Below are 12832 nucleotides of genomic sequence, written 5' to 3' on the forward strand. Positions count from 1 at the left end.
GATGAATAGCAGTTTCTGTTTCTTGCGAACTTCATGTATTTCTCTATTAGCAATTTATGGCAAATAATTGCACAGAGAAATTATAAAGACTCCTACAATTGTCCTTGTAAATTAATAATAGGCTTTCTTGATTGGGATAAATTTGCTGCTGAGCCTTTGGAAAAATTAAAAAGTGCAATGTCATTTAAAATTGCCAGAACTCACATAGCAAATTACATCTGAGGTTAAGAATCAGTTTTTCCTCTTCTAGTTTATTCCATTTGCATGATCTGGAAATCATATTACATTGACTATGTATTGTTAATTGGACATAGATTGCATTATCTTTGATATAAATCAAACTACAAATATTAAAATGAATTGCAAATTCTGTAATAGAAGATCATAAAACAATCTTTTTTAAGTATCTCCCATTAATAATTTAATTCCAATTATATCACTCGGAAAACTCAAGAAGGAGAGTGCTAACTTATTTCCATTTGCCTTTTTCCCTCACAAATAAGCACAACAGCACAACATGTATTTGTGTGAGAGTGCATGTGCATATGGGTGCACGTCTATAAAACAAAACAAATCTTAGCACTTTTGTCTTAAAACCCTACAGACACCTTGGGGTTTTTTTGTTTCAGAAAGTAGCAAATGCAGATTACACTTCTGCTATGCATTTCCTTCTGTGGCAGCTTGAGAAATAAACACATTGAAAGAAATATTAAGCAACTTCATGAACTGAATTTTACCTGCATTAAAAAATTATGCAGTTGGTATCCATTGTTCTGCCTTTTTTTAAAGAAAAGTGATCCCAACACTTGAAATTTTACTATATATGTAATATCTTTTTGAAGACTTTGTGTGCCCTTTAATGAATTTATATTAAATATTTAATACTGTTTAGGGCATATCCACTACTACCAAAAACAGTTATATTCCCAGCAGTCCCACTGTTTCAGGCAGAGGGCTTGATTGATCCTCCTAGCCTGAATTGAGTAGAATGAAAAGAAGCAGTTGGAAAATAGCTGCAATCATTTAATGCAGATGACCTCTGACAGGCTCACAGCTCTTCTATCTGAACAGAAATTTGCATGGGGTCTCTGTGCAGAGGAACAATGTAACCTAAATGGTAGACAATCTTTATTCTAATGAAGTGGGTGTCAAGGTCAATGTAAAACTGCAATGATAAATGGTGCACCACTAGGCAAGAGAAGTTGCATAGGCATTGTAGTGCTTTCACATTAATTGAAGGCTGAAATGCACTGAGTGAAAGCACAAGACTCTCTTTTCACCATAATGTGTTAATGCACAAATGTTTAAATGTTTTATTCAAGCCCCTAGCCTGTTGGCACAAATCTTATTGCAAACAAAAATACAATAGTTGGCCAATAACCAGAAAAATAGAACTTTTTATTAGCTTGCCTTATTTCTTGAATCCCCAACAACTTCCACAATCTACTCAGAGTACCAAAAGAATAACAAGTCTCCAGACACCTAATGTAATTCACATGATCCTTTTTCTATTTAGGATATCTGTCTTTAATTAGTTCCAAACAAGCAAGCCTTTAGACAACTCTTCATTAGATACCATTCCCAATGAACTAACTGTGAGAAGAAAAGTCATGCTTCAATATTATTATTTCCTAGATTCCAAGTTTTCTTTTAGTATATAGTTAACATCTCCAGGTGCCTTTTGTTCTCTCAAAGAATTAGACCAGTAAAACTGGGTTTTGTAATGCAAAGAGTTGTGTGCCCAGAGTGGGGACTAAACTACAATCTGTTATTGTGGCTTTGTCAAAACTGCAATACAACTATAATTATAGTACTTCATCAGTCGATCAAGCAATTTGTGGAAGGCAGTACATTTTGTCTTATAAAAATGAGGAGGACAGTAAGCTGCTTTTTAAAATCCTGAGCTGCTTAAGCTTGTTAAGGGTATATTGTTTGCTAATACACTCATTAGCAGCCAGGCATTTTAACTTCATCAATTAAACAGGAAATGGTGTTGCACCATTAGTTTCACAAAATGCTAAAAAACAGATAGCAGTCTACAGTTAAGAATTTTAGAAAGTGTATTTTAACCTGCAAACTACATTATATATTTCAAACCACTTTTTATGCAGCAACATTTACATGGGGAGTGTGTGGGTCTGTCTGTCTGTGCATAAACGTAGGTGGTGAAAGCCCTGCAGATAGTTGCAAAGCTAATTATATATATATACACACATACACCCACTTAAAATTTCCCAAGTCCCTTAAGGATTGCTGCTGAAGCACAACGTCATTTCTTGACACCGATGAACATTTACTCATCTGAGTAATCCCAAAGATGACAGAAGTTTATTCCTGTGAACGACTAACAGCTCTCCTGGATAACTAACAGGTTCAGAGTATGGATGACAATTTTTGAGTATTTACCAGCCTTTATAGTTTTAGGCTCTTCTGTGCAAATAGGTATTAACAGTATGATTAGAGATATTAGACAAGGAGCTATAGTTTGTTATTAAAGAGGATCTGCAGTGCTTTCAGTTTCTGGGGATCTGTGAGTGGCACATACTATACAACGCCATTTCTATTTTACAACTCGCCTGAGCAAGGGAATTTTCCATATGGAAATCAGTCTTCAGGATATTGCAATTCAGAGAATAAACTCCAGTGGGGGAGTGGGGGTGGGGGAGGGGAGAATTGTAGTGTAAGAAAAAAAAACCTCAACCCCAAAAAAAACCCCCACGTTAGTGATGAAACTGTTTAAAAAACTGTACAGCTTCATCTGTGTGTGATTTGTCAGGTCTGAAGCTTTGACGTGCCCAAGGGGCAGACCCCAGCGGGGCGCAGGCTGCAGAGCTAAATAGCTGTGAAAGAAGTCTTAATGTAGGATGGAATTCAAACTAACCTTGACATGACCTCGGGAAAAATATGCAAAAAGTAAAATGAATGCACTCTGCAAGATACATCCTAATTTTGTGGCCGAGCTGGTTAGTTTCACAAACATAACTGGGACTTTAAAAGCAAAATAAAACACGAGGAAAAAGGGGAAACTTCGTAATTCAGAGTAAAAACTCAAGCATGGGGTGTTGCTGTGGAGGCATATGAATCATTTGGAAACAATCCAAATAAAAACCAACACCGAACAATATTGTTGTCAGCCTGTCTATTCAGGAAAATTGGTTTTTTAGGTTGAATATAAATGACACAAAGCCAAGATTACATCATTGCATTACAAAGTCTGTTGTGGCTTTTAGCCGAACAAGCCCCACGGATCTACTGGCCGATAGCAATAATTCAGTAAGAAGTTTTAAAGGCTTGGTTGTTTTGGGATTTTTTTTTTTTTTTAAAGATTCATTACTCTAAATATAGTGGAATTTTGTTCAAATATTGATTATTTAAATTTTTTATAACCACATCCCTGAGTTTGTTCTGCAAGCTTACTACTTTATACAAACAATAAAAATTTGAGTGGGTATATTAAGCCTTGATTTGGCTTTATTATGCATTTGGCCTGTCTTGCACAGTGTTCAGTTTAGCAGGAAGATATCCACCTTAATATAGCAGCCAAGAACTGGCTTATTCACTAGATATATGGAAACTGTAATTGAATGTCAACTTGCATTGAAATTCAATCCCACTGCCTTCAGAATGCAAATTTGTAGCAATACCAGTTATTTACTACACTATTAACCAGTTTTTAAATATAATTAAATTCTGAGAACACATAGCCAAAATACAGTTGTTTGAACTCATATGGCGAGGGGAATCCAGTACCAGGTACATAAGAGCCCACTAGACCCGAGATGGCCACTGATCTACAAATAAAGGTAAACCCTGGCAGACGATGTTAGAACATGGTGCACAGGTTATAGTTCAGTTCAGGTAAGGCCACAGAGTTGGTACACTTCATGTTTAACAACCTATTAATCTTGCAAACCATGTGTTTTACTGGGATCTTTGGCTGACTTATGAAGGAATTTCTGACATTGGTCTTGCATTGCTTGCAACAATGCTGTTGGTTTTGTGTTTGTTTTCACACTTTGCACCAGAGATGTGACTTCTGTTACAGACAAATACAGATGCAACAAATAGACTTATATGCCTTATATGTCTAATATGCTTAACATATTAGACATTGATTTAGCTAAGTTTACATTTATGTAGTTGCCTGGAGAATTGATACTAAATAAATAAAAAATGGTGCTCTTTAGAGATTAGTAGATACAATACTGCTGGGTTAATGCTCAGGTATATTTTTTTGAGGGACAGAAAACTCCACAGAGTAAGGGAGATTCCAAAATACTGCTGTATTACTACAGTTAGCCCATTATTGAGTAGAAAATGTGTTTGAAGGTGGAGAAAATGTTCAGCCTGGAAACAAAAAGGTGTAGTTGCAGCTCCATACTTGGCTGGATATTCTTGAAATCTGATACAGATACACTTTTACATTTACATTTTTACAAAATAAAATACAACATTGTAAGATTATGGAGATTTTTTGAAGATATTCAAAGAAAATCATTTATAACCTGTTATTCTCTCTTCTGCTAAGCTATGCCTGCTGTTGCAGTATGCATGAAACATAAAATTGGAACTCCTCTACACAAAGATTTAATTCCAAATGCACCTACTATTGTCAGGTTGTGCTTTACAGGCATCAGTCTGTTTTGAAACGGATGTTCTTGTGCATTTATCTTTCACAGACTGGCTCTTCTGAAGTCCTTATTCCATTGTTACCCAGCTAGAATGCTAATGGTGATCAGTAATAGCCTTCCATGAGAGAAGCTTGGCTGAAAATCTACACATAAATTATTTGTTCTTCTAGCAACACTACTGGGATGTGTTTGGGGTAGAATATCTCTGGATCCTCATCTTCTTACCTGTTTGCTATACTTTTTCATGGCAGAAGAGGTTGCCCACTGGAAAAAGATACAAATGGAAATTGAAGCTCCTTGGATCAACAGAGGCAGAACACAGTCTCCACCAAGGAACATGTAATTCCACAAAGATAAGTACACCCACCACTTAGGGCACAGTGGCTTTAGTAATGCAAATAACTAGACCTTGTCAACTGTGAGAAAAGAAAGTCATCCCTGGCCTGCGACAATAGCCCTACAGTCTTTGCAGGCTGGTGAGCAACCTCAAGTCAAGATCAGAAAAACATTGCATCTAGCTTGTTCATACTCTAACTTCAGAACATGTGGATCTCGGTTCTCACTACCTGAAGTATCGAGTTACAACATGATTTTAAAAGTAATTGAACTTTTTCCTACACAACAGAACTTACACCTGCTTGACAGCCCATCTAGGGGCTGATTGGAAAGGGTGTTGACAGCAGATTTCTCAATTTGTCTTACAGTTATAATGAAAAATGTAGTTTTTATTTTAAATGTACATCCTGTACTGTATTAAATAAAGTGAAAGCTATAGTTTTTAAAATGTGCTATTTGATCTTTTTCTTATAATGTCCCTTGTGCTATGTCAAAGTTGGCACATGCAGCAGATCCACAAGGAGTGCTAAAATATCTTCACTATCTAAAACACTGGCACATAGTGCAATTCCTGTTACAGCAATATCATTACAGTGGTATCAAATCTAAAGCATGTTAAAAAGTAAGTCTTATAGCTAACTGCTTATGATCATCTGCAGAGAGCCATACTCTGAACCTTTCAAGAGACACAGCAAATAATAGCAATTCACTTTTCCAGTAAACATTATTAAAACAAAAAGAGAAATTTGACCCCCCCCCCTCAACATCATCAGTATTTACAGTGGACTAATCTCATTTTAGAAGAATTTTATAAGGTGTTAAGAACTCAGTATTTCTTTTTTAATATTACTCTAGGAAAAAACATAGTACTTTTATACAAAAGAAAAAATACTCTCAATTTCTAATGTCATTTTTATGATCAAATACAAACTGCTCTCAAGAGCAAATATATAATAGAACTGCTGACACAGCCTAAAGTATGGCTGTGTGAATGCTGCAGAAAAAGCTATTTCAGAAAACATTTTTAGCAATAGAAGTCCAACTTTGTTTAAACCTGAACTTTCTTTTTTTTTACAATATCAAGTAATGTTAACAGCATGCTGAAAATGTTAAGGCTAAGTGTACAGTGTCAAAATAGACTAAATCTCTGTGAAAACTGGAAATTCAAGCTTTTTAAACATAATCCAGATGCTTGGCTTTTAATCATATTTCAAGAAAGAGGAAACTTATGCAATACAAAATTCATACATGCATATTTCATTAGTGCCTTTCCTATCACTGAATTAAAAATTTCTAACATATGTTTTCCTCGAACAGATAATGTTTTAAATTAGAAGAGCTGGCAAGAAGTTGTACACCTCCCAAATGTCATTGGATTATTTTAAATTAGAAGAAAATATTTCAGTTTTTATGTTATTAACAGCTTTGATAGCAAATGCTATAGCAATGATCATTTTTGGCCTTATCAATAGGAAGTTCAATAGTCCCTGAAACAAACTAAGCATAAAAAGATGACTGAGCAGCAAGAACTAAGAACTAGACTTCTTCAGAATATCTGAAGCTGATGACACTCTGACAGACCTGTGAGTATTTAACACAGATGCTTTCCATCTTCCTCACTGGTGATCAAAACAGCACAACTCTATGTTTCTTCAGCAAGAGCCGGACAATCTTGAAGGTGAAAGAACTTTTTCCAAGATATATTCTAGAATTCTAGAACATTAACAACACTATTTGCTGAATAATATGTAAAGGGCTATATCAGTGGCCATTGTTCCTAAAAGCTAATATACATGATAAATTGTACGATCTTTTTTTAACCTCCAGAGTCTTAGAAAATTAGACTCTGAGTTCATTTATAAAAATTGAATTTCTGAATGTAATAATATTTTAATAGTTTAAATAATTTAAGACAGACAAAACTGAAGCAATAAATATGAGAGGAACTATCACACATATAATGGGAAAATGGAAAAAGACAAAAAAATCCTGCTTCTGGCTACCTGCATGTGGCACTGGGCTTGTTCTTTAAGACCTCTGTACCTTCCAAGGAGCATGTGGAGTATGCTTATACACCATCAGAAAGAGAAATATGCCCCTGTTACACTGTGATGGAATGAAATGTGACTATGAACTTCAAGTCTGTGTAGAAATGTTGGAAACTAAACAATTCAGGACATGCTGAAAGCAATTCTCTCTTTATCCCTAACAGCAACTGTACCTAGGAGAGATACTTTGCCTCTTTCAAATGACCACCAGCATGGGTGTGCCTAATGCAGCCTTTTACAGGCTCAAGCTTGCTATGCTCCAGTGAATTGCAGACTTGTAATGGACATGTGAGGTAGAGAAATATCATTTTCAATTTAAAATGAGAAACTGAGGCAGAGATAGACTTCATGTACAGTCTCAGGGAAGATCTCTGATGTGGGAACACAAGTCTTTCAATAGTCACTTCACTATTCTGTCCAAGAGACTATGTTGTCTGAGGTCAGAACTACTTAACACTCTTTGTTTCACATTAGACTGAAAAAAAAATTAGCTACAGCACTTACGGTACATTTTAGTCACTGCAGAAAATACCTCAGCTCTACACACAAGAAATCTTACATTCTCAAAGATATTTAGGAGCACTAATAGTTGCCCTTAAAAAAATACAAGAATGCAGTGACAGTGAACTCATTTTGTGACTGAACAACTATTGAGACAGAAACAAAAGAAATCTTCCCTCTGTTTCTTTCTATTTCCTTCACTTCAGGTGTCTGTTCTCAAAGATTTATGGTGCTGCTATATGTGAACTCTGCTATTTGCTGGCACAATGGAAGCTGAAAGCTTCTTCTTATCTCTAATGGCGTTCTGCCAAAATATTCTCTGACAAAACCCTGGTTGATTCACAGATCTGAAGTTCAAGAAATTTTCATAATCTAACCTCCCCACTTGTATAAAATGCACCCTAATCTTATCTTCTCTGCCTATATTAAGCTCCCAAATTTCTGGCTTGGAGAAAATCTTTTGTTATTGCATCTGTCCCTGACTTAAAGATACAAATAATGGTAAATTCAGGGAATTCCTTGGTAAAATGATAAACAACTAGCTTCTTTCACTGTTAGGAAATGCATGGCTCATTTTTAGGTTGAATATGTTTACTTTTAACTTCCAGCTGTTTTATCTTCTTATACCTTTGCCAATGGCTTGAATGTCTGTGAAAGCATGAAGTTACTACAGGAATCAAACATGAAAACAGATGACTTGCACTGATCTTGAGTTATGTCTGTTTGATGTTTCTGGGATTACAATTTATAGAACCAAAACGTAGAGAAGATTAACTATTTTTGCAGAGGCTAGTAAACTCAAATACACACATTTTGGAGATTTTTAAGGTGCTTGGTTCTTCCTAGGGTTGTCAGCAAGCAAATTTTTGATAACTGGACCCTGATATAAATGAAAAACAATGGGTTTAGACTTAATTTGTGCTTATGGACAACATCGCCTGTACTTCCATTTTGGCTTTTACTTGTTGGACTCTCCCCCTTCACTTAAAGATTGTTTGCTGCTGCTATTCATGCTGGAAAGGAGGATAGGGAGTAGGAGAAAAAAGAACATAGCAGCAGATCAAGTTGATTATATCAATGAGAGTTTCACCCACAAGGTGAGTATTTTCTAATGTGCACTATCAACTGCTCTAGATTCACTTTGGAAATTGCAAAGTTGAACGTGAAGTGATCTTGACAGACCAGGGAATCTGCCCCTCTGTGTTTAGCACTTTGTAATGAGCTTCTCTGAAATCAGCACACAGCATAACACCTGCATATTAATAGAATCTCTCTTAAGGCAATTAAAAAAAAAGAGATTATTTCTGTAAAGATATTGCAACAAAACTGTAGAAATTGATTTCAGAAAAAGAACACCACAAGTTCATGTCAGTGGATATAGACACTCCTAAGTTATTGCTATTTTAATGTCTGAATTCTACTTAAGATGAAACAGGACATGTCTTGAAAATGGGAAAAGATATGCATATATCTGAGAGAAAACAAATGCTTCAAAAGACTGCAGCAGCAGGAAATGCCAGGACACAAAACCAGTAGTGAAGTAATATAATATGAAGCAAATTTAGGATATTTTGAATGTACTTCAGCTATAGTGAAGACTAGGGCAGATATAAACTTTTGTCCTTCTGGCATTCTCTCAAGAGATTCTGGTCCTGTTTTGTGGAAGGCCTTTTCTGGTAACCATGCATGCCACGATAGCTGCCTGGCTGTTCAAACACAAATTGAAAAGATCTGTGGCCATTAAAAGAAGATATATGCTTACAGTAATGTGTGTTGATGTCTTCAACTTTAACTGCTGTCTGTTTAATAGATGTTTGTTATGGGAATATGTGTAGGGAATTTGGTAGTCCCAAAGAAAGATGGAAAAATGTAAGAAAACAAATGAGAAAAGGACGATGGACAAAGAACAAGATTCCACTGCCTAGTCTATGTTTTTCAAAAATTTTAAGGACTATATTCTACTGAGAATATCAGCAAAATATGTGACTGATTTTTATGGTGACAGAACCTTTGTCAATGGTATCTGCACCTCAGTGACATAAATAAAGTGGTCTCACTTCTTAGTTTAAGTGGCTGTATTTCCTGTCTTAGCAATCATTTTACAATTAGTAACAATTCTAAAAATGAAAAAGCATACCACATTCTTAACACTACTAGGTTACCTTTTTTCAAATCTATGTCTAAGTCAACTCTTTCAGGCCATTTTGTTTGCCATTTTGCTAGAGGTACAATATGTAGCTATAGAACTGAAGTCTAAAGAAATGAAATTAATACATATTTTAGAACAGGCCATAGAGCTTTTGTACATTAAATTACTACACTAGCACTACATTAACCCTATTAAAGTTAATTTTTACAGCTCATTGGTGATTGGCATTCGGTACTGATGTTTGAAGACTTGCCATTGCATTGATTTTATTCTTTTTTTCTTTAATAAAGTGTGGAAGAAATGGCAGAAGCAGAAGTTAACTGTCCTTTGGTAAAGCTATTAAGCTCTTAAGAAAAAGGTACAAAAATGTCTTTAGGGACATTATATATGTTTTTAATTTTCCAGCATTTCATAGGCTTGAAAAAGTCCCACTAGTATGAATACATTTACACTTACAATAAAAAAGAATAATATGGTGGTACAATAAAGAAGACCACGTTCAGATTACAAATGCCACATTTGCTCTCATGGAATAACACCACTGTACATCAGAAATCCGAATAAACATTATTGCAGACCTTTCTCAGGACATGAGTGCACATGCTGACAACACAGTGTAGTAGGCCACCTGCTGGCCAAATCAGCCAATTATCAATTTTAATCTAATAATTAGACTATCATACAAAGAAGAGATAAACATGAAAGAAGTGCATAAACCACATCAACTAAAGACTATTGGAACTGATGTAAGTATATATAAAAGTGAGTGTTTCTTCATCTTATTTTAGGTTTTCCAAGAGTGGTCACTATTTGAGTCAGGATGCCAATTGATGAATGTTCTCTTGGGTGAAAAACACACAGTAGCTAAGTTCCTGGGTTTTTACACACCACTTTATAAAGTAAGGTTCCATAGCAGGTCAATCTGTCACACTATACCGTTCAGCTCCCTAGGAATGACTGGAAGATACTCTGGATATGAAAATCCAAGACTGTTTTCCAGTAGCTTCCCTGGGAAGCTTGAACACAGACTAAACAAAAATATGTTGGCTGGCATCACTCCTTAGAAGGATGTAGGAACTAAGACTACCGTGCCCACAGATCTGGATCCGAATATAGCCATATAAAGCAAGGACACAGTCAAGCTACTGACCACACTGTGCATTCAGATTCACAAAAAGAAGGCATGTGAAATATAAGGATGGACAAGCTGCAGAAATTCCTGAACAGATGAGCTAAGGTCAGAATTTCAGAAAGATCCTCAACTGTTGGGTGACCCAACAACTAGAGATCAGAACATGGTTTTGAGATTTACTCCATCAGAATCTGCTGGTGTTAAAATCTGCAGGACTAGGATAGCAAATTCTGGCCATGGCAGATTAAGTCAGAAAGCTAAAAAAAAAAAGCTACAAAGAGAATTCAAAGATGCAGCAGCCTCTGAAGAACCTGGAAAATGGACAATATGCTCCTGAAGAGAAGAATTTAGAAAGCACAAGAGTGCAATGCAGAATGCATGTGACTGTGTGTTCTGTGCTATTTTTAGCCTTATCAAACCATAAATATCAATAGAAAAGCCTTTTCTCACAAGACCACTACATCAAATTCACAAAAATATCATATGTATGATCCAAAGAGTCTATGTTGATTTAATGAAACAAAAAGCCTAAACCATCAGATCTCCCATCACTCTGGGTCTCCCTGTTTGGACAGTGGAGAATTGTTCATGATACATACAGGCACCCATAAGCCTAACAGCTTTTGAATGGTGTGCAAGTTATTATAGTAATATATTTCTAGTGACTGGCTTGAAGGGAAGGAAACAGGGGGAAATGGTAGAAGATTACTTTTCTGGCATGAATTCACTTGGATAAAATACAGGAAATATTTCTCCTCACTATTTAAACATAGAGGGGTAAATCTGAAAATTTTAGCTACCATTAGAGCATACCTCAGCACCAAAGTCAGGATTTCCTACCATGGCAGTAAAAAGCATTGCCTATGAAAATAGTTAGTTGACAGAGAGAGAGTACCCTGTTCTTCAGTCACGATATAGCTTGTGGGATGCATGGCTTTTAGAAGAGATGCAAAAATCTCCTCACATATACGCCCCAAAACAGGAAATTCTTGCTGTTGCTTGCTGCAATTGGACAGCAATATTCTGCATCTCGTTTAATGTGGCTTCTAACAGGAAGAATTAAATTAAATTAATGTGAGCCAAACAGAAATGTTTTCCATGAAATTCACATTTTGTTGCTCAACATTTAATACTCTGAGTAACTTTTAAATGTGCCAGGAATAGCAAAGCTCATTTATTTAGCATTTGTGCTGTTAGACAAAATACATATATATATAGATGTGTGTGTATATATATACATATATATGCACAACTGAACTAAATGAAAACATGCTTCTTTAAATAGCTATATTCTTCTCTCTTTGCATCTGTGCTAAATTGCTAAAAATGTTGATCTGATTTTATGGAGGACTCCATATTGGTCACTGATTTGTAGAGATAAACTCAGCACTTGAATTGAGAAGAAAAACCAGGTGGGATGTGGGTCTGCCTGCAGCTGAAGGCAGCTGGTGGTGTATTAAAGGTGAGCTATTGCCCACCAGATAACTCATGAGGAATTACTTCTCCTGGAAGACAAGTGCAATGTGCGTGAGAAGGGAGCAAGTTGCACTGTTGCTTCCAGGTAAGACAGAAATTCCTGGTTTCACTGATTTCAGAAACCAGAGCTCTCTGAGGGTCTCTGTTGGAAGGAATCTACTTTCATTCCAACTTACCCCTACACTCATTCACCACTGCTGTTATGGTGCCAGAAAAAATTATAGAGGAACAGCTACAGGTGCTCTGTATCATCAGGAGTTTCTCCTAACACCCAGTTCCTTCAAATAATTGTACTATTTAACGACTGGTATCTTGCTGCTTTGCCCGCCCCTCTTCTCCTTTCCCCGCCTCCTCTCTTTTATTTTCTCTTGATGATTAACTTTTTGTCTAGTCACTCTGTATTTATCATGGCAGAAATTCATAGGCTTTTGCCAAGTGTGCAAAAAATTTGTAAAAGCATTTGTTCGCCTCTGTGAAAGACGGAACTCTCTTTCTGTCAGCTGTTCTGCCTGTTTTCCTGGGGTACTCCTAGTTTCTCATGGCTAGAAGCAAAGTCCTT

At 36.1% G+C, this 12832-nt stretch overlaps 1 protein-coding gene and 1 long non-coding RNA gene across 5 annotated transcripts in view; one reads left to right on the plus strand and one right to left on the minus strand.

The window, feature by feature from the left end:
- The window catches only part of LOC125327475, a 111524-nt gene extending 106184 nt beyond the window's left edge, over positions 1-5340 (plus strand). The window contains exon 9 of the long non-coding RNA XR_007204285.1: positions 4883-5340. This is a non-coding gene — a long non-coding RNA (uncharacterized LOC125327475). The remainder of the gene's footprint in view (positions 1-4882) is intronic.
- Positions 1-12832, minus strand: part of AKAP6 (A-kinase anchoring protein 6) — a 269501-nt gene that overhangs the window by 54397 nt on the left and 202272 nt on the right. The gene's annotated exons all lie outside the window — the stretch shown is intronic.

This window comes from Corvus hawaiiensis, chromosome 6 (assembly GCF_020740725.1).
Source record: "Corvus hawaiiensis isolate bCorHaw1 chromosome 6, bCorHaw1.pri.cur, whole genome shotgun sequence".
NCBI classification, from domain to species: Eukaryota; Metazoa; Chordata; class Aves; order Passeriformes; family Corvidae; genus Corvus; species Corvus hawaiiensis.